The following is a 19,265-nucleotide window of genomic DNA, read 5'->3' on the forward strand; positions in this document are numbered from 1 at the left end:
CTAGAGCAGGTGAAAAACTAAGTAGGAAAAATGGCAAGAGGTTGGTGACCACAGGTGTGTCCTATGTCTAGCACACATTACAAGAGCATGATGTTGGTGGCACCCCTGGGAACAAGACGGCTGAATGCTGCCATGCTTTTGGAAAGCTTCCCAGGAAGCTGGCTTACAGCTGTTCAGCTGACTTTGTCCCTGGGCCTCCTAGGAACTAAATGTTTCCCCTACAAACTGGTAAAAATAAATAAGAAAGTCCCCTTTGGACTGCGAGGAAATGCTCTAGGGTAACCTCTATTTTGTGCTGTGGACAGCTGAGATGGGGCTTGCTCTGCCTGTAAGTCCCTGCACCTGCTTGCGCCTAAAAATATTTTAAAAAATGTTAGGAATGAGGTCTTGCAATAGTGCCTGGGCTAGAGTGCAGTGGCTATTCACAGGCATGATTTTAGTGCACTACAGCCTTGAAATCCTGGCCTGAAGCGATCCTCTTGCCCCAGCCTCCAGAGTAGCTGGGATTCCAGGTGAGCATCACCATGGCCAGCTCTAAAAAATACTTTGATGATGACTGAGGCACACATTACTTAATAGACTTTAATTTTTAGAAAAGTTTCAGGCTAACAGCAAAGTTGAACAGAAAGTACAGAGTTCCCACACAGTCACCTTCCTCACACAATACACACACACATGATTTCGCCACCATTGTTGAGATTCCCCACCAGTGTGGCATATTTGTTGCAAATGATGAATCAACATTGACACATCATTATCAATTGAAGTTCATAGTTTACATTAGGGTTCATGCTTTGTGTTGTGCATTCTATGGGTTTTGTTAAATGTATAATGACATGTACCCGCCATTATAGTATCATGCAAAATGCTTTTGCTGCCCTAAAAATCTTATAGATCCACCTAGTCATCCTTCCCTCTCCCCAAATCCCTGGAAGTCACTGATCTGATATTTTGACTGTCTCCATAGTTCTATCTTTTTCAGAATGTCAGATAGTTGGGGTCATACAGTATGTAGCCTTTTCAGATTGATTTCTTCCAATTAGCAATATGCATTTAAGTTTCCTCCATTCTTTTTGTAGCTACACAAGCTCATTTCTTCTTATTGCTAAATAATGTTCCATTGTCTGGATGTATCACAATGTATTTTTGTTTATTCATTTGCTTTAGTTGCTTCCAAGTTTTAGAAATTATGAATAAAACTGCCATAAACATTCATGTGCACACAGGCTTTTGTATAGACATAAGTTTTCAGTTGATTTAGGTAAATAACAAGGAACACAATTATTGCATTGTCTGATAAGAGAATGTTTAGTTTTGTAAAAAACTGCCAAACTGTTTTTCAAGGTGGCTGAACCATTTTGTATTCACACCAGCAATGATTGAGAGTTCCCATTGCCCCACATCCTTTCCAGCATTTAGTGCTGGGTGTTAGCCATTCTAATTGGAATGTAGTGGTATGGCATTGTTGCTTGAATTTGCATTCCTTAATTACATGTTAAACATATTTCCTATGCTTATTTGCCAGCTGTATATCTTGAAAAAATATTTATTAAGAATTTTTGGCCATTTTTAAATCAGTTGGTTCATTATCTTACTGTTGAGTTTTAAAAGTTCTTTGTATGTTTTATCAGATATGTCCTTTGCAAATATTTTCTCCCAGTACGTAGCTTGTCTTTTTACTGATGGTGTCTTTTGCAGAGCAGAAGTTTTTAATTTTATTAAATTCCAGCTTGTCACTTTTTTCTTTCATACATCATGTTGTATCTAAAAGGTCATTGCCAACCCCAAGGTTATCTAGATATTCTTCTGTTATCTTGTATGAATTTTGTAGTTTGGCATTTTACATTTAGGGCTATGATCCATTTTGATTTAATTTTTGTGAAAGGAATGAAGTTTGTGTCTAGGTTCGCTTTTTTAATGTGTGGACATCCAATTGCTTCAGCACCATCTGATAAGACTCCATTTGCTTGGTTCTATTGCTTTTACTTCTTTGTCAAAGGTGAGATGACTATATATGTATAAGTCTGTTTCTGGGTTCTCTATTCTGTTGCACTCATCTCTTTGTCTATTTTTTCACCAATAATACAGTTTGATTCCTGTAGCTCAAAGTTATTGTAGTTCAATTATGGTAAGACTTGAAGTTGGGTAGTGTCAGTCCTCTGACTTTGTTCTAACATTTCAATATTGTATTGGCTTCTCTGAGTCTTTTGCTTCTCCATATATACTATAGAATCTGTTTGTCAATTTTCACAAAAACAACTTTCTAGGATTTTGATTGGAATCTATACATCAAGTTGCACAGAACTGACAGCAATATTGACTCTTCCTATCCATGAACATGGTATACCTTTTTATTTAGTTAGTTCTTTAATTTCTTTAATCAGTTTTTTAAAGTTTTCTTCATATAGCTCTAGCATATATTTTGTTAGATGTACCTATTTTATTCTTTTGGTGCTAATGTATTGTTTTTAATTTTAAAATCCAGTTTTTACTTTCTGGCATATAGGAAAGCAATAGACTTTGGATATTAACCTAGTATCCTGAACCTTGATGTAATTGCTTATTGATTCCAGGAGGTTTTTTTTGGTCAATTCTTTGAGATTTTCTTTTCTTTTTTTTTTTTTTTGTTTGAGACGGAGTCTCACTGTGACACCCAGGCTGGAGTGCAGTGGCCGGATCTCAGCTCACTGCAAGCTCCGCCTCCTGGGTTCACGCCATTCTCCTGCCTCAGCCTCCCGAGTAGCTGGGACTACAGGCACCCGCCACCTCGCCCGGCTAGTTTTTTTTTTTTTGTATTTTTTATTAGAGATGGGGTTTTGCCGTGTTAGCCAGGATGGTCTCGATCTCCTGACCTCGTGATCCGCCCGTCTCAGCCTCCCAAAGTGCTGGGATTACAGGCTTGAGCCACCACGCCCGGCCTTCTTTGAGATTTTCTATAGACAATCATGTCACATGTGAACAAAGAGCTTTATTACTTCCTTTGTAATCTGTATGCCTTTTACTTGCTTTTCTTGTCTTACTGCATTAGCTAGGACTTTCAGTGTGATGTTGGAAAGGAGTAGTGAGAGGGAATATCCTTGCTTTCTTCCTAATCTTAGTGAAAAAGCATCTAGTTTTTCACCATTATGTATGGTATTAGCTGCAGGTTGTTTGTAGAGTTAAAAACTCAAAATACAAAAATTAACTGGGTGTGGTGGTGCATGCCTGTAATCTCAGCTACTAGGGAGGCTAAGGCAGGAGAATTGTTTAAATCCAGAAGGCGGAGGTTGCAGTGAGCCGAGATTATGCCACTGCACTCCAGCCTGGGCAACAGAGTGAGACTCCGTCTCAAAAAAAACAAACAAAAAAAAGAAAGTAATTAAGTTAGTTACATGAGGCTGGGAGTCTTTGGTTCATTGGCACATTCCAAATGAATAAGATCACCCAGGCTGGAGTGCAGTGGTATGATCTTGGCACAATGCAACCCCTGCTTCCTGGGTTCAAGCGACTCTCTTTCATTAGCTTCTTGAGTGGCTGGTATTACAGGTATATGCCACCACGCCCAGCTTTTTATTTTGTATTTTAGTAGAGGGGGGATTTTGCCATGTTGGCCAGGCTGGTCTTGAACTTCTGCCCTCAAGCTATCCATCCACCTTAGCCTCCCAAATTGCCACTGCGCCCAGCCAGATTCACACTTTTTTGCTTTGCTTAGTTTTCCATAGATTCAAACTTTTTTTTTTTGAGGCAGGGTCTTGCTTTGTTGCCCAGGCTGGAGTGCAGTGGCATGGTCATGGCTTAGTCCAGCATCTACCTCCCAGGCTCAAGCAATCTTCTCACTTCAGCCTTCCCGGTAGCTGGGACTGCAGGTGTGCACCACCACACTAGGCTAATTATTGCATTTTTTTTGTAGAGACAGTGTTTCATCCTGATGCCCAGGCTGATCTTGAATTCCTGGGCTCAAGTGATCTGTTCCCCTCGGCCTCCCAAAGTGCTGGGACTGCAGGCATGAGCCACTACACTCAGCTTCAAACTTTCTTTTTTTTTCTTTGAGATGGAATTTCACTCTTGTCACCCACATTGGAGTGCAATGGTGTGATCTTGGCTCACTGCAACCTCTGCCTCCCAGGTTCAAGCTATTCTCCTGTCTCAGCCTCTGGAGTAGCTGGAACTATAGGCTCCTGCCACCACACCTGGCTAATTTTTTGTATTTTTATTAGAGATGGAGTTTCAACATGTTGGCCAGGCTGGTCTCTAACTCCTGACCTCAGGTGATCCACCTGCCTTGATGTCCCAAAGTGCTAGAATTGCAGGAGTGAGCCACTGCTCCCAGCTGCAAACATTTTAAGAAAAAAAAATTACATTAATTTTTCTTTCTTTTTTTTTTGAGATGGAGTCTTGCTCTGTCACTCAGGTTGGAGTGCAATGGCGTAATCTTGGCTCACTGCAACCTCTGCCTCCCAGGTTCAAGTGATTCTTTTGCCTCAGCCTCCCCAGACTAGCTGGGATTACAGGCACCCATCATCACACCCTGCTAATTTTTGTATTTTTAGTAGAGGCGGGATTTCACTGTGTTGGCCAGGTTGGTCTTGAACTCCTGACCTCAGGTGATCCGCCTGACTTGGCCTCCCAAAGTGCTGGGATTATAGGCATGAGCCATTGTGCCTGACCTACATTAATTTTTCTAATCTCCCTCACTCATTGATCTTTCATTGAAAATTTAACAAGTCTTTATTATGCACTTGCCATGCAAAGCATTTATAAGAAGTTATGTAAAAGAAAACATAAGTGTAAATTTTCAATACCTTGGATAGGATATGACTCTTAGTTATGACACCAAAATCATGAGCAACCAAAGAAAAAAATGGATAAATTTGACTTTATCAAAATATAAACCTTTTTAAAATTTTAAAATTATTTTTATTATTTATTTATTTATTGTTTTATTATTATTTTATTATTTATTATTTTATTATTATTTTAGAGACAGGGTCTTCCTATGTTGTACAGGCTGGACTTGAACTCCTGGGCTCAAGAGATCCTCCTGCCTTGACCTCCCAAAGTTCTAGGATTACAGTCACGAGCCACCATGCCCAGCCTATTTTTAAATTATTTTTTAATCAGCTAAATTTAAGATTCATCAAGATGTAAACCTTTTGTGCATCAAAGGACACCATCACAAAAGTGAAAAGACAACACAAAGAATGGAACGAAATATTTACAAATCACATATCTGATAGGAGTTTATTTTATTTTATTATTTTATTTTATTATATTTTATTTTCTATTCTTTAAATTCTAAGGTACATGTGCACGACGTGCAGGTTTGTTACATAGGTATACATGTGCCATGTTGGTTTGTTGCACCCATTAACTCATCATCTACGTTAGGTATTTCTCCTAATGCTATCCCTCCCCCAACCCCCCACCCCCTGACAGGCCCCAGTGTATGATGTTCCCCACTTTGTGTCCACGTGTTCTCATTGTTCAACTCCCACCTATGAGTGAGAACATCTGGTGTTTGGTTTTCTGTCCTTGTGATAGTTTGCTGAGAATGATAGCTTCCAGCTTCATCCATGTCCCTGCAAAGGACATGAACTCATCCTTTTTTATGGCTGCATAGTATTTCATGGTGTATATGTGCCACATTTTCTTAATCCAGTCTATCATTGATGGACATTTGGGTTGGTTCCAAGTCTTTGCTATTGTGAATAGTGCCTCAGGAAACATATGTGTGCATGTGTCTTTATAATAGCAATATTTATAATCCTTTGGGTATATACCTAGTAATGGGATGGCTGGGTCAAATGGTAATTATAGTTCTAGATCCTTGAAGAATTGCCACAGTGTCTTCCACAATTGTTGAACTAATTTACACTCCCACCAACAGTGTAAAAGTGTTCCCATTTCTCCACATCCTCTCCAGCATCTGTTGTTTCCCGACTTATTAATGGTCGCCATTCTAACTGGCATGAGATGGGATCTCATTGTGGTTTTGATTTGCATTTCTCTGATGACCAGTGCCGATGAGCATTTTTTCATATGTCTATTGGCTGCATAAATGTCTTCTTTTGAGAAGTGTCTGTTCATATCCTTCACTCACTTTTTGATGGAGCTGTTTTTTTCTTGTAAATTTGTTTAAGTTCTTTGTAGATTCTGGATATTAGCCCTTTGTCAGATGGGTAGACTGCAAAGATTTTCTCCCATTCTGTAGGTTGCCTGTTCACTCTGATGATAGTTTCTTTTGCTGTGCAGAAGCTGTTTAGTTTAATTAGATCCCATTTGTCTATTTTGGCTTTTGTTGCCATTGCTTTTGATGTTTCAGTCATGAAGTCTTTGCCCATGCCTATGTCCTGAATGGTACTGCTTAGGTTTTCTTCTAGGGTTTCTATGGTGTTAGGTCTTATATTTAAGTTTTTTTTTTTTTTTTTTTAAATGGAGTCTTGCTCTGTCACCAGGCTGAAGTGCAGTGGCATGAGCTCGGCTAATTGCGACCTCCGCCTCCTGGGTTAAAGTGATTCTCCTGCTTCAGCCTCCTGAGTAGCTGGGACAACAGGTGTGCACCACTACACCCAACTAATTTTTGTATTTTTAGTAGAGATGGGATTTCACCATGTTGGTTGGCCAGAATGGTCTCGATCTCTTGAGCTAGTGATCTGCCCGCCTCAGCCTCCCAAAGTGCTGAGATTACAGGCATGATCCACTGCATCTGGCCCCATTTAAGTCTTTATTCCATCTTGAATTATTATTTTTTTTTTTGTAGGGTGTAAGGAAGGGATCCAGTTTCAGCTTTCTACACATGGCTAGCCAGTTTTCCCAGCACCATTTATTAAATAGGGAATCCTTTCCCCATTGCTTGTTTTTGTCAGATTTGTCAAAGATCAGATGGTTGCAGATGTGTGGTGTTATTTCTGAGATCTCTGTTCTGTTCCATTGGTCTATATATCTGTTTTGGGGACCAGTACCATGCTGTTTTGGTTACTGTAGTCTTGCAGTATACTTTGAAGTCAGGTAGCATGATGCCTCCAGCTTTGTTCTTTTTGCTTACTATTATCTTGGCAATGTGGGCTCATTTTTGGTTCCATATGAACTTTAAAGTATTTTTTCCAATTCTGTGAAGAAAGTCATTGGTAGCTTGATGGGGATCACATTGAATCTGTAAATTACCTTGGGCAGTATGGCCATTTTCACGATATTGATTCTTCCTATCCATGAGCATGGAATGTTCTTCCATTTGTTTGTGTCCTCTTTTATTTAGTTGAGCAGTGGTTTGTAGTTCAACTTGAAGAGGTCCTTCACATCCCCTATACGCTGGATTCCTGGGTGTTTTATTCCCTTTGTAGCAATTGTGAATGGGAGTTCACTCATTATTTGGCTGTTTGTCTGTCATTGGTGTATAGGAATACCTGTGGTTTTTGTGCATTGATTTTGTATCCTGAGACTTTGATGAAGTTGCTTATCAGAATAAGGAGATTTTGGGCGGAGATGATGGGGTTTTTTAAATATACAATCATGTCATCTGCAAACAGAGACAATTTGACTTCCTTTTTTCCTATTTGAATACCCTTTATTTCTTTCTCTTGCCTGATTGCCCTAGCCAGAACTTGCAACACTATGTTGAATAGGAGTGGTGAGAAAGGGCATCTGGTAGGAGTTTATTATCCCAAATATATAAAGAACTCTTGCCAGGCACAGTGGCTCATGCTTGTAATTCTAGCACTTTGGGAAGCTGAGGTGGGAGGATTGCTTGAGCCTAGGGATTTGAGGCCAGCCTGGACAACACAGTGAGATCTTGTCTCCACAAAAAACAATTTTTTAAAATTAATCAATTAATAATATAAATGACTCTTTTAACAACAAAAGGCAAATAATTAGTTAAAGAATGGACAAAAACTTGAATAGGCATATCTCCAAAAAGATAAACAAATGACCAGGCTGGGCACAGTGGCTCATGCCTGTAATCCCAGCATTCTGGGAGGCCAAGGTGAGCGGATCGCTTGAGGCCAGGAGTTTGAGACCAGACTGGGCAACATGGTGAAACCTCGTCTCTACTAAAAATACAAAAATTAGCCGGATGTGGTGGTGGGTGCCTGTAATCCCAGCTACTCAGGAGGCTGAGGCAGGAGAATCGCTTGAACCCGGGAGGTAGAGGTTATAGTGAGCTGAGCTCATGCCACTGCTCTCCAGCCTGGGTGAGCAAGACTCTGCCTCAAAAACAAATCAAAACAAAACCATAAACTAATGACCAATAATTACATGAAAAACTGCTTAACATTATTAGTTCTTAGGAAACTACAAACTAAAGCCACAATGAGATACTACTTTACACCTGCTAAGGTAGCTGTAATTAAGGAAAATCAAAACCAACCAAACAAAAACCAGAAGATAACATTCTTGTGCATTTCTGTTGTGAATGTACAATGATGCAGCTACTTTGGAAAGCAGCCTAGTCTGGTCATTCCTCAAAAAGTTCAATATAGAGTCACCATGTGATCCAGAAATTCCACTTTTAGGTATATATCAAAGAGAATTAAAAACATATGTTCATACAAAAATTTGAACATAAATGTTTATAGCAGCATTACTTATAGGAGGAAAAAACAGAAATAAATGTCCTAAACTGATAAATGGATAAATAAAACTTGGTATATCCGTCTAATGACTCTTAGCCATAAAATGAAATGAAATACTTATTTATGCCACAACGTAGGTGAACCTCAAAAACATTGTGCTAAGTGAACAAAGCCAGACACAGAAGACAATGTAGTATATTTTATGTTCTATAAAATATCCAGAATAGGAAAATACAGAAACAGAATGAAGATTACCGGCTTCAGGGGGCTGAAAAGAGGAAAGAATAGAGAGTGGCTGTTAATGAAATATGGAGGGATATGCAGTTTCATTTTGGGATGATAAAAATGTTCTTATTTAGATAGTGGTGATGATTGTACAACTTTATGGATATACTAAGAACTAGTTTAAACTGGTGTATTTTATGGTTTTTACATTACACCTCAACAAAATTAAGAGTAGGAAAAGAACTTGCATTGATTGATAGATGAGTATGTGTGACTTAGGCACTATAAGAGAAAGGATTTAAAAAATTTTTCTCCTTTTCCAATGAAGCCCTCCAACAAAAGTTCAGTATAAGTACAGTGGCTTTTTGTCATTCCTTATTATATTTGATCTCTTTGTAGCATTTGACCCCAGTGACCAAACCATCTTTCTTTCAACTCTGTCTTCCCTTTTGCTCTCATGAAGTGGCACCATTTATCCTGGTTTTCTTTCTACCCCTCTAATATGTTGGATTTAAAAAATTTTTTATTTAAATTTTCTTGTAGAGACAGGGTCTTCCTATTTTGCCCAGGCTGGTCTTAAACTCCTGGGCTCAAGCAATCCTCCTGCCTTGGCCTCCCAAAGTGCTGGGATTACAGGCTTGAGCCACTATGCCTGGCCTTTGTTTGGATTTTTGTCCCCTCCAAATCTCATGTTAAAATGCGATCCCTAATGTTAGAGGTGGGGCCTGGTAGGAAATATTTGGGTCATGGGGTAGATCCCTCACGAATGGCTTTGGTGCCCTCCCCACAGTAGTGAGTGAGTTCTCACTCTTAGTTCATGTCAGAGCAGGTTTTTAAAAAGAGCCTGGCATCTCTCTCAATCCTTTTCTTGTCATGTGACATGCCTGTTTCTCTGTGCCTTCTGCTGCCATGAGTAAAAACTTCCTGAGGCCTCATCAGAAGATAAGCAGATGCTCATGCTATGCTTGTACAGCCTGCAGAACCATGAGCCAAAATAAACCTTTTTCTTTATAAACTATCCAGTCTCAGGTATTGTTTTATATTAATACAAAATAGACTAGCACAAAAAATTGGTACCAAGGAGTGGGGTGTTGCTATAAAGACACTTGAAAATGTAGAAGCAGCTTTGAAACTGCATACTGGGCTGAGATTGGAAGAATTTGGAGGGTTCATAAGAAGACAGGAAGACCAGGGAATGTTTGGAACTTCTTAGATACGTGTTAGGTGGTTGTGACCAAACTGCTCATAGAGATATGGACAGTGAAGGCCATGCTGATGTAGTCTTAAGTGGAAATGAGGAACTTATGAGAAACTGGGCAAGGGTGACCCTTGTTACACATTAGCAAATAGTTTGGCTGCAGTGTGTCTGTGCCCTGGGGATTTGTAGAAGGTTAAAATGAGGAGTGATGACAGGGTATCTGGTGGAAGAAATTTCTTAGCAGCAAGGCATTCAAGAGGTGGTATGGCTGTTCCTAACAGCCTATGATCAGATGTGGGAGCAAACGAGTCACTCAGAGTGGGAATTTATAGTTGAAAGCAGAGTGTAAGAGTTCAGAAAATGTATAGCTTGGCCATGTGGTATACAAGGAAAGAAAAGAGCTTTTTTTTTTTTTTTTTTTTTGAGACAAAGGTTTGTTTTTTTTGCGCAGGCCAGAGTGCAGTGGCACAATCTCGGCCCACTGCAACCTCCGCCTTCTGGTTTCAAGCAATTCTCCTGCCTCAGCCTCCCAAGTAGCTGGGATTACAGGCACCCACCACCACGCTCAGCTAATTTTTTTTTGTTTTTAGTAGAGATGGGGTTTCACCATGTTGGTCAGGCTGGTTTTGAATTGCTGACCTCGTGATCCACCCACCTTGGACTTCCAAAGTGCTGGGATTACGGGCATGAGCTAGCACGCCTGACCCTGGAAAGAGCTTTTTTAGGACAGGAATTCAAACAGGCTACAAAGTGATTGCTTGTTAGAGAGACTAGAATGATGAAAAGAGAGTTCAAAGGGCTGCAAGTTAAGCTCTGGTTGCCACTTCAGAGAATGCAACCTGGAAGCCACAAGCCATAAGCTTTGATGACTCCCATGTGGTGTTAAACCTGTAGGTGCACAGAATGCAAGAGTGAAGAAGGCTTGGCAGCTTCTACCTGGGTTTCAGAGGATGAATGGAAAAGCCTGGGTGCCCAGGCAGAAGCCTGCTGCAGGGGTGGAAACCTTCCCTGCAAAGAGCCTCTACTATCACAATGCTGAGGGGAAATGTCGGGTTGGAGCCCCCACACAGAGTCCCCAGCTGGGCACTGCCTCGCGGAGTTGTTGGAATGAGACTGCCATTGTCCAGATTCCAGCATGGTGGCACCACCAGCAGCCAGCAACCCTAGCATGGAAAAGCCACAGACATCAGACTCCAAATCCTGAGAGCAGCCACTTGAGCTATACCTAGCAAAGCTATAGGGGTGAAGCTGCCCAAACCTGGGAAGCCTACCTTTCCCACCAGTGTGTCCAGGATGTGGAATGTGGAGCCAAGGGAGATTACTTTGGATATCTAAGGTTTAATGTCTGTCCTGCTGGGTTTCAGACTTGCATGGGACCTGTTGCCCCTTTCTTTTGGCCAATTTCTCTCTTTTGGAATGGAAATATTTACCCAATGCCTGTTCTACCGTTGTATTTTGGAAATCAATAACTTGTTTTTGATCTTACAGGTTTATAGGTGGAAGGAACTTGCCTTGAGTCTTAGATGAGGCTTTGGACTTTGGACTTGGGGCTTTTGAGTTAATGCGGCATTGAGTTAAGACTTTGAGGGACTATTGGAAAGGCATTATATTTTGCAGTGTGAGAAGGACATGACATTTAGGGGCCAGAGAAGAATGATATCATTTTGATTTTTGTCCCTTCCAAATCTCAAGTTGAAATGTGATCCCCAATGTTGGAAGTGGGTCCTTGTGGGAGGTATTTGGATCCTGGGGGCAGACCACTCATGAATGGCATGGTGCCCTCCCTGTGGTAATGAGGAAATTCTTGCTCTAATAGTAAATGCAAGAGCTGATTGTTTAAAAGAGCCTGGCAGCTCTATTACTCCTTCTTTCTCCATGTGACATGCTTGCTCTCCTTGTGCCTTCTGCCATGAGTAAAAGCTTCCTGAGGCCTTACCAAAAGCTGAACAGATGCTGGTACTATGTTTGTACAGCCTGCAGAATGGCGAACCAGAATAAACATTTTTCTTCATAAATTACCCAGCCTCAAGTATGCCTTTACAGCAATGCAAAACAAACTAACACATCTTCTACATTTGTTCTTAGCAGCGGTGGCTGGATCCTCTTTTTCTATGTCCTTTCATGTTTCTGTCCCTCAGGACTCATCCTACTGTATACTTCTTTCTAGGCATCTTCTCCCTACTCACTGGAGATTCCTAAATCTCTATTGCAGTCAGGTGTCTCTCCTGAGCTACAGAACCAATTGTAAGCTGGTAGCTTCACATTTCCACCTGGGTATTTCACAGTCGGCTGCAGCCTTCTGTGTCCAGACAAGAACTTAACCATTTTTAGCCCCTCCTTCTTCCACAAACAACATTGAGTCCAAAAACCAGATGTAGCCTGGATTTTTCCAACTTGCTTCATTCTTTCCCAAAGCTCTTCTTCCATCCACTACAAGCAGTAAGTACAGCCTATTGATTATATCCCATGACTGCCTTTAATCCCTAACTAGCCTTCCATTCCCCACAGCTGTGCTTTCAGTTCTAATTTGGTTAACTTGTACTAGATTACTGCATTAGCCTCCCCTGCTACTCTCCCTCTCCCTTCACTTTCCTTCAGCTAATTCTCCATGCAACCCCTGCAGAGATGAGATTAAAGTACGTATGTGTTATATTTCTCTCCTACTGAGGATTCTGTCTTTTACCTCATGACCTAGAGAATTGATGCATCTTAATGTGGCCCCTGGTACTACACCTTTTTTTGGGTCACTGTCCACTCTTGGTTCTTCCTGTTTCTTTGACTTTATCCTCCAGACAAGCCAAAAGATTCATTATCCTATAAATACACAATGCTGTTTCTCATTTTGCTCTATTGCAATGCTAGTTCCATGGCTTACCATAACTTCGTTTAACTCATAAACTCCCATTCACCTCTTAATACCCTGGTCAGGCTTTGTCTTTTCCTGACAGACCCCTCTATATCATCCTCTTTGCCATTCTGTACATTGCATGTGTTTTTTATTTTTATTTTTATAGAAACTGGGTCTTGCCATGTTGCTCAGGCTGGTCTTGAAGTCCCAGGCTCAGGTGATCCTCCTGCCTTGGCCTCCCACAGTGCTGGGATTACGGGTGTGAGCCACTTTGCCCAGCCCCATTGCATGTGTTTTTATTCTTGCATTTATTACACTGCAATTTCCTTAAAGGTCTTTTTCCCCTTTTGGCCTATGATCGCCTTGGGGGCAGTTGTGGTGTCTTATTCATCCCTGTATTTCTTAGGCCTGCTCTGATGCTTGAATGGCACATAGCTGGCACTAGTAAATATGGTCAAATGTATTAATATTTGCCAGTCTCCTTTTAGTCTTTGGCAGCAAGCTCCTGTGGCAGATTAAAGACAGCCCTGAATTCTTTTGTACTTGTGGTGGGCAGACTTTCAGAGGGTCCTTAATGATTCACACTCCTGATATTCACATCCTTGTGAAATCCCCTACTCATGAGTGTGGACCAACCTAGTGATTTGCATCTAACCAACAGAATGAAGCAAATGAGATTGTAATTTTTGTTTTGCTACCAGTTTCTCTAATGGCTCTCTTCCTTTCTGGCTTTAATGAAGTAAGATATCATCATACGGAGAGACCCCCATGGCGAGGAACTCAGGGAAGCTTTTGTGTGATGGCTAGCAAGAAGATGAGGCCCTAAGTCCAATAGCTCACAAGGAACTAAGATCTGCCAACAGCCATGCAAATGAGCAGTGTATCCTTTCCCAGTTGAGCCTCCAGATAAGACCCCAGCCCTGGCAGATACCTTGGTTGCTTGCTCGTAAGAGACCCTAAAGCAGAGGACCCAGTCAAGCCCTGCCCAGATTCTTGACCCATAGAAACTATGAGTTAATAAATATATGTGATTTAAAGTCAGTATAGTTGCTTTTCTTTGTTCATTTGTTTTTACCAGTAGTAGATAACTAATACAGTGTCCAGTCATTGATAGGTGACGTGTAATCCCTCTCACCTTGCATCTGGATTAGCCTCAGTGATCTTCAACCTATAGAATGTGGCAGAGGTGATGTTATGGGAACTTTTGAAGTTAGATCATAAGAAACCTTGCAACTTTCAGGCCAGGCGCAGTGACACATGCCTATAATTTGAGCACTTTGGGAGGCTGAGGCGGGCAGATCACCTGAGGTCAGGAGTTCAAGACCAGCCTGGCCAATATGGTGAAACCCTGTCTCTACTAAAAATATAAAAATTAGCCAGACATGGTGGCACACACCTGTAATCCCAGCTACTTGGGAGGCTAAAGTAGGAGAATTGCTTGAACCGGGGAGGTGGAGGTTGCAGTGAGCCAAGATCGTGCCACTGCACTCCAGCCTGGGCAACAAGAGTGAAACTCTGTCTAAAAAAAAAGGTTTGCAGCTTTCACTTGGACCACTTGGAACACTTGTTCTTAAGATGCTCCCTGTTTGATGCTCTTATTCAGAACCCAACTGTCATAATGAAAGCAGCCCAAAGCAGATGAAGAGTCTGGGTAGATACTGTAGTTGACAGCCCAGCTGAGTTTTCTGCCAAAAGCCAGCATCAACTGCAAGCCATGGGAGGAGCCATCTCGGATGTCCAACCCAGTCAAGACTTCAGATGATTGCAGTCCCAGCCATCATCTGATAGCAACTGCATAAGTGACCCCAAATGAGAATGCTCCAGAAACATGAGAAATAATAATATAATGTGGTTTTAAGCCACTAAGCTTTGATGTGTTTTGCATGTAGCAATAGGTAACTGAAATGACCTCTTAGAGTGAAAAGAGCTCTTCTGCCATTTAAAAAATTTATTTTATAAAAATGTTTTTGTAGAGACAGGATCTTGCATGTTGCTGGTCTTGCTGGTCTCAAACACCTGGCCTCCCAAAGTGTTGGGATTACAGGTGTGAGCTACCATTCCCAGCCTCACTGATGCCATTTTTGATAATAGCCAACAAGAGGAGGGCTTGATGGACTATAGGGCCATTATTCTTCCATTTCTGACAAAGCAATACCCTTAAAATGTGAATTATATTATGTAATCTATCTAGACATGGTCCTTAGAATAAACCCCCAGTTCTTCCATTGGCCTGTGTCATATGACTTTTTTCTGGTAGTTATTCAAATATGGCCCACTCCACCTTTCCCTCACTCACTGTTTTCTGGTCATACCGGCTTTCTTTATATGTCTAGGAAATTCCAAGTTATTTCTCAGCTTAGTGTCTTTGCACATTCTGTTTCCTTTATCTGCAAGGCTATGCCTTTGGCTCACTTCATGGCATCTCTCTCTCTCTCTCCCTATAAAGGAAGAAATTTATTATATGGTATTGGCTCATACAATTATGGAGGCTGAGAAGTCCCTTGGTATGCTGTCTACAAGCTGAAGACATAGAAAAACTGGTAGTGTAGTTCAAAGGCCTGAAAGACAGAGGGCTGATGTTGTAGATGACAGTCTGGGTCTAAAGGCCTGCAAACCAGATTCACTGAGGACAGAGAAGATTGATGTTCCAGTTCAGGTGGTCAGGCAGAGTTAATTTCCTCCACTTTTTGTTCTATTCAGATCCTCACAGACCGGAGGGTGCCCACTCATATTGGGGAGGGCCATCTGCTTTACTCAGTCCACCAATTCAAATACTAATCTTGTCCAGAAACGTTCTCACAGACAGACCTAGAAATAATGTTTAGCTATGTAGGCATCCTGTGACCAAGTCAAGTTGATACATAAAATTAATCATCATAGTCAGTTTCTCAGAAAGATCTTTTCTGATCAATATTTCTGCCAACCTTTTTTTTTTTTATCTACAGCTTTGTTTCTTTTATTCATAGCATCTGTTACATCATTTAACTGATTACTTGTTTTCTCTTTCTCCACCTCTAGATGCTAAGCTCCATGAAGACAGTAGGTCATGATAGTTCTAAAGGGTGGAACATCTCAGGTATGTGAGAGGGGAAGGAAAATAGCTCAAGGAAATAAGTAGCCTTAGAGACCCAGGAAGGTAACCAGTAGTGCCTCACTGCAAAAATGTATTCTCACATTTTTGCCAGAGAAGTCTCAGGCTTCTTAGGAACCCACAGGTCAGTCGTTTCTGACTTTATACCATTGCCCATTTAATAATGTCAGCCTTAACTTGTAACTGGGTAGAGGGAAAAGTGGGACTCAAATTGCATTTTTTTTCTATTCATGGAAGAGACTGTACAAAACCAGTGAAGTTTTAACTTTCAAAACATATATTTTATAAAACTTACAAAGGAAATACATGTTTATTGTACAAAATTTCAAAAGTACACAAAGTATTAAATAGGAGGTGACATAATTATATCAATGTATAAGTATGGTTCTGAGGAGATTACACAGCAACCTTACTAGTAAAATATTCCTATCATCCAGATTCCATAAATGAAGAAACTAAGGCATTCAGAAATGTACTTGTGTTTAAATAACTTGAAAGTGGTAGAAAAAGGCTGTGGATACATTCATTTTGATTCTAGAGCTGTGCTGTTCACTAAGTCAGCCACTAGCCATTTATGGCTATTTTAAAATTAAAATTAATTAAAATGGAATTAAATTAAAAATTCAGTTCTCAGTTGCATTAGCCACTTTTCAAGTGCTCAATAACCTCAATTGGCTAGGAGCTACCCTGTTGAACAGCACAGTGTTGAACATTTCCATCATCACAAAATGTTGTGTTTTTTTTTGTAAACAGATATTCTTAATTTTTATTTTGCTTGATTATTCTTTCACACCATCTTCCACAATGATTTAGCTAATTTACATTCCCACCAACAGTGTGAGAGTATTCCTATTTCTCTACAACCTCACTAGCATCTGTTGTTTCTTGACTTTTTCATAATGGCCATTCTGACTGGTGTGAGATGGTATCTCATTCTGTCTTTGATTTGCATTTCTCTAATGGTCAGTGATGTTGAGCTTTCTTTTCATATGTTTGTTGCCTGCACGAATGTCTTCTTTTGAGACATGTCTGTTCGTGTCCTTTGCCCACTTTTTAATGTTTTTTTTTTTTTCTTGTAAATTTGTTTGAGTTCCTTGTAATATCTAATTCTCGATATTAGACCTTTGTCAGGTGGATAAATTGCAAAGATTTTTGGACAGGTGCAGTGGCTCAAGCCTGTAATCCCAGCACTTTTGGAGGCTGAGGTGGGTGGATCACCTGAGGTAGGAGTTTGAGACTAGCCTGGCCAACATGGTGAAACCCTGTCTCTACAAAAATACTGGACACGTTGGCAGGTGCCTGTTATCCCAGCTACTCAGGAGGCTGAGACAGGAGAATAGCTTGAACCTGAGAGGCAGAGGTTGCAGTGAGCTGAGATTGTGCCATTGCTATCCAGCTTGGGTGACAGAGTGAGACTCTGTCTCAAAAATAAAGGCAAAGATTTTCTCCCACTCTGTAGGTTGCCTGTTCAGTTGATAGTTTCTTTTGCTGTGCAGAAGCTCTTTAGTTTAATTAGATCCATTTGTTAATTTTTGCTTTTGTTGCAATTGCTTTCGGCAATTTTATCATGAAATCTTTGCCTGTGTCTATGTCCTCAATAGTGTTGCCTAGATTTTCTTCTAGGGTTTTATAGTTTTGGGTTTTACACTTAAGTTTTTAATCCATCTTGAGTTAATTTTTGTATAAGGTGTGAGGAAGGGATCCAGTTTCAATTTTCTGCAAATGGATAGCCAGTTTCCCAGCACCATTTATTAGATAGGGAATTTTTTATCTAATGCTTGTTTTTGTCAGGTTTGTTGAAGATCAGATGGTTGTACATGTGTATTCTTATTTCTGAGTTCTCTATTCGGTTCCGTTGGTCTATGTGTCTGTTTTTGTACCAGTACCACACTGTTTTGGTTATTGTAGCTTTACAGTATAGTTTGAAATTCAGTTGGATGATGACTCCAGCTTTGTTCTTTTTGGTTAGGATTGTCTTGGCTATACAGACTCCTTTTTGGTTCCATATGAATTTTCAAATAGTTATTTTCTAATTCTGCATCACAAAATATTTTATTGCATAGTGCTGCTATAGAGACTACTTCTAATCACATCTGGAAAATGTGTTTTCCTCAATCTCCTTTCTTATTCCATAACAAAGAGATTACTGCAATTCATGGTTGCCCATATATCCCTTCCACAACTTTTCCTAAGCAAATACAAATATAAATACCTATATACATTTTGTTTTGTGTTGTGCTTTTAAAAATAAGATCAACCTTACTTCTGCAAAAATGGCTATAATTAAATAATAAATAAAAACAGATGTTGGCATGGAGGTGGTGAAAAGAGAACACTTCTACACTGCTGGTGGGAATGTAAACTAGTACAACCACTATGGAAAACAGTGTGGAGATTCCTTAAAGAACTAAAAGTAGAACTACCATTTGATCCAACAGCCCCACCACTGGGTATCTACCCAGAGGAAAATAAGTCATTATATGAAAAAGACACTTGCACAGCATGTTTATAGCAGCACTATTCACAACTGCAAATATATGGAACCAATCTTAAAATGCTCATCAACCAACAAGTTAGATAAAGAAAATGTGTTTTATTTATATACCATGGAATACTACTCTGCCATAAAAATTAACAAAATAATGGTATTCACAGCAACCATTATTCTAAGTCAAGTAATTCAGGAATGGAAAACCAAATACCATATGTTCTCACTTATAAGTGGGAGCTAAGCTGTGAAGATACAAAGGCATAAGAATGATATAATGAACTCTGGGGACTTGTGGGGAGGAGTGGGAGGAGGGTGAGGAATAAAAGACTACACATTAGGTACAGTGTACACTGTTCAGGTAATGAGTGCTCCAAAATCTCAGGAATCAGCACAAAAGAACCTTTCCATGTAACCAAACACCACCTGTTCCCCCAAAACTATTGAAATAAAATTTTAAAAGAAGATCAAATTATGTATATTGTTCTGTAACTTATTTTTTTACTTAACAATTGATTTTGGATCTACTTGTGCATTAGATTTTTAAGAAACTACCAAACAATTTTTCAGAATCGTGGCGCTGCTCATATTCCCATTAGCAAGAATGGGTGGTTTTGTGTTTCTGGACACGTGTCGGCATTTGATATTGTTACTATTTTTAAATTTAGCCAATCTGATGGATGTGTCATGTTACCTAATTGCAGTTTTAACTTGCAATTTTTTGTATTATTTTATTTTATTTTTGTAGATACAGGTTCTCACTATATTGTCCAGGCTGAAGTGCAGTGGTGCAATCTCGCCTCACTGCAACCTCCACCTCCTGGGCTCAAGCCATCCTCCTGTCTCAGCCTCCCAAGTAGCTGGGA

Source organism: Piliocolobus tephrosceles, chromosome 4 (assembly GCF_002776525.5).
Source record: "Piliocolobus tephrosceles isolate RC106 chromosome 4, ASM277652v3, whole genome shotgun sequence".
In the NCBI taxonomy this organism is placed as follows: Eukaryota; Metazoa; Chordata; class Mammalia; order Primates; family Cercopithecidae; genus Piliocolobus; species Piliocolobus tephrosceles.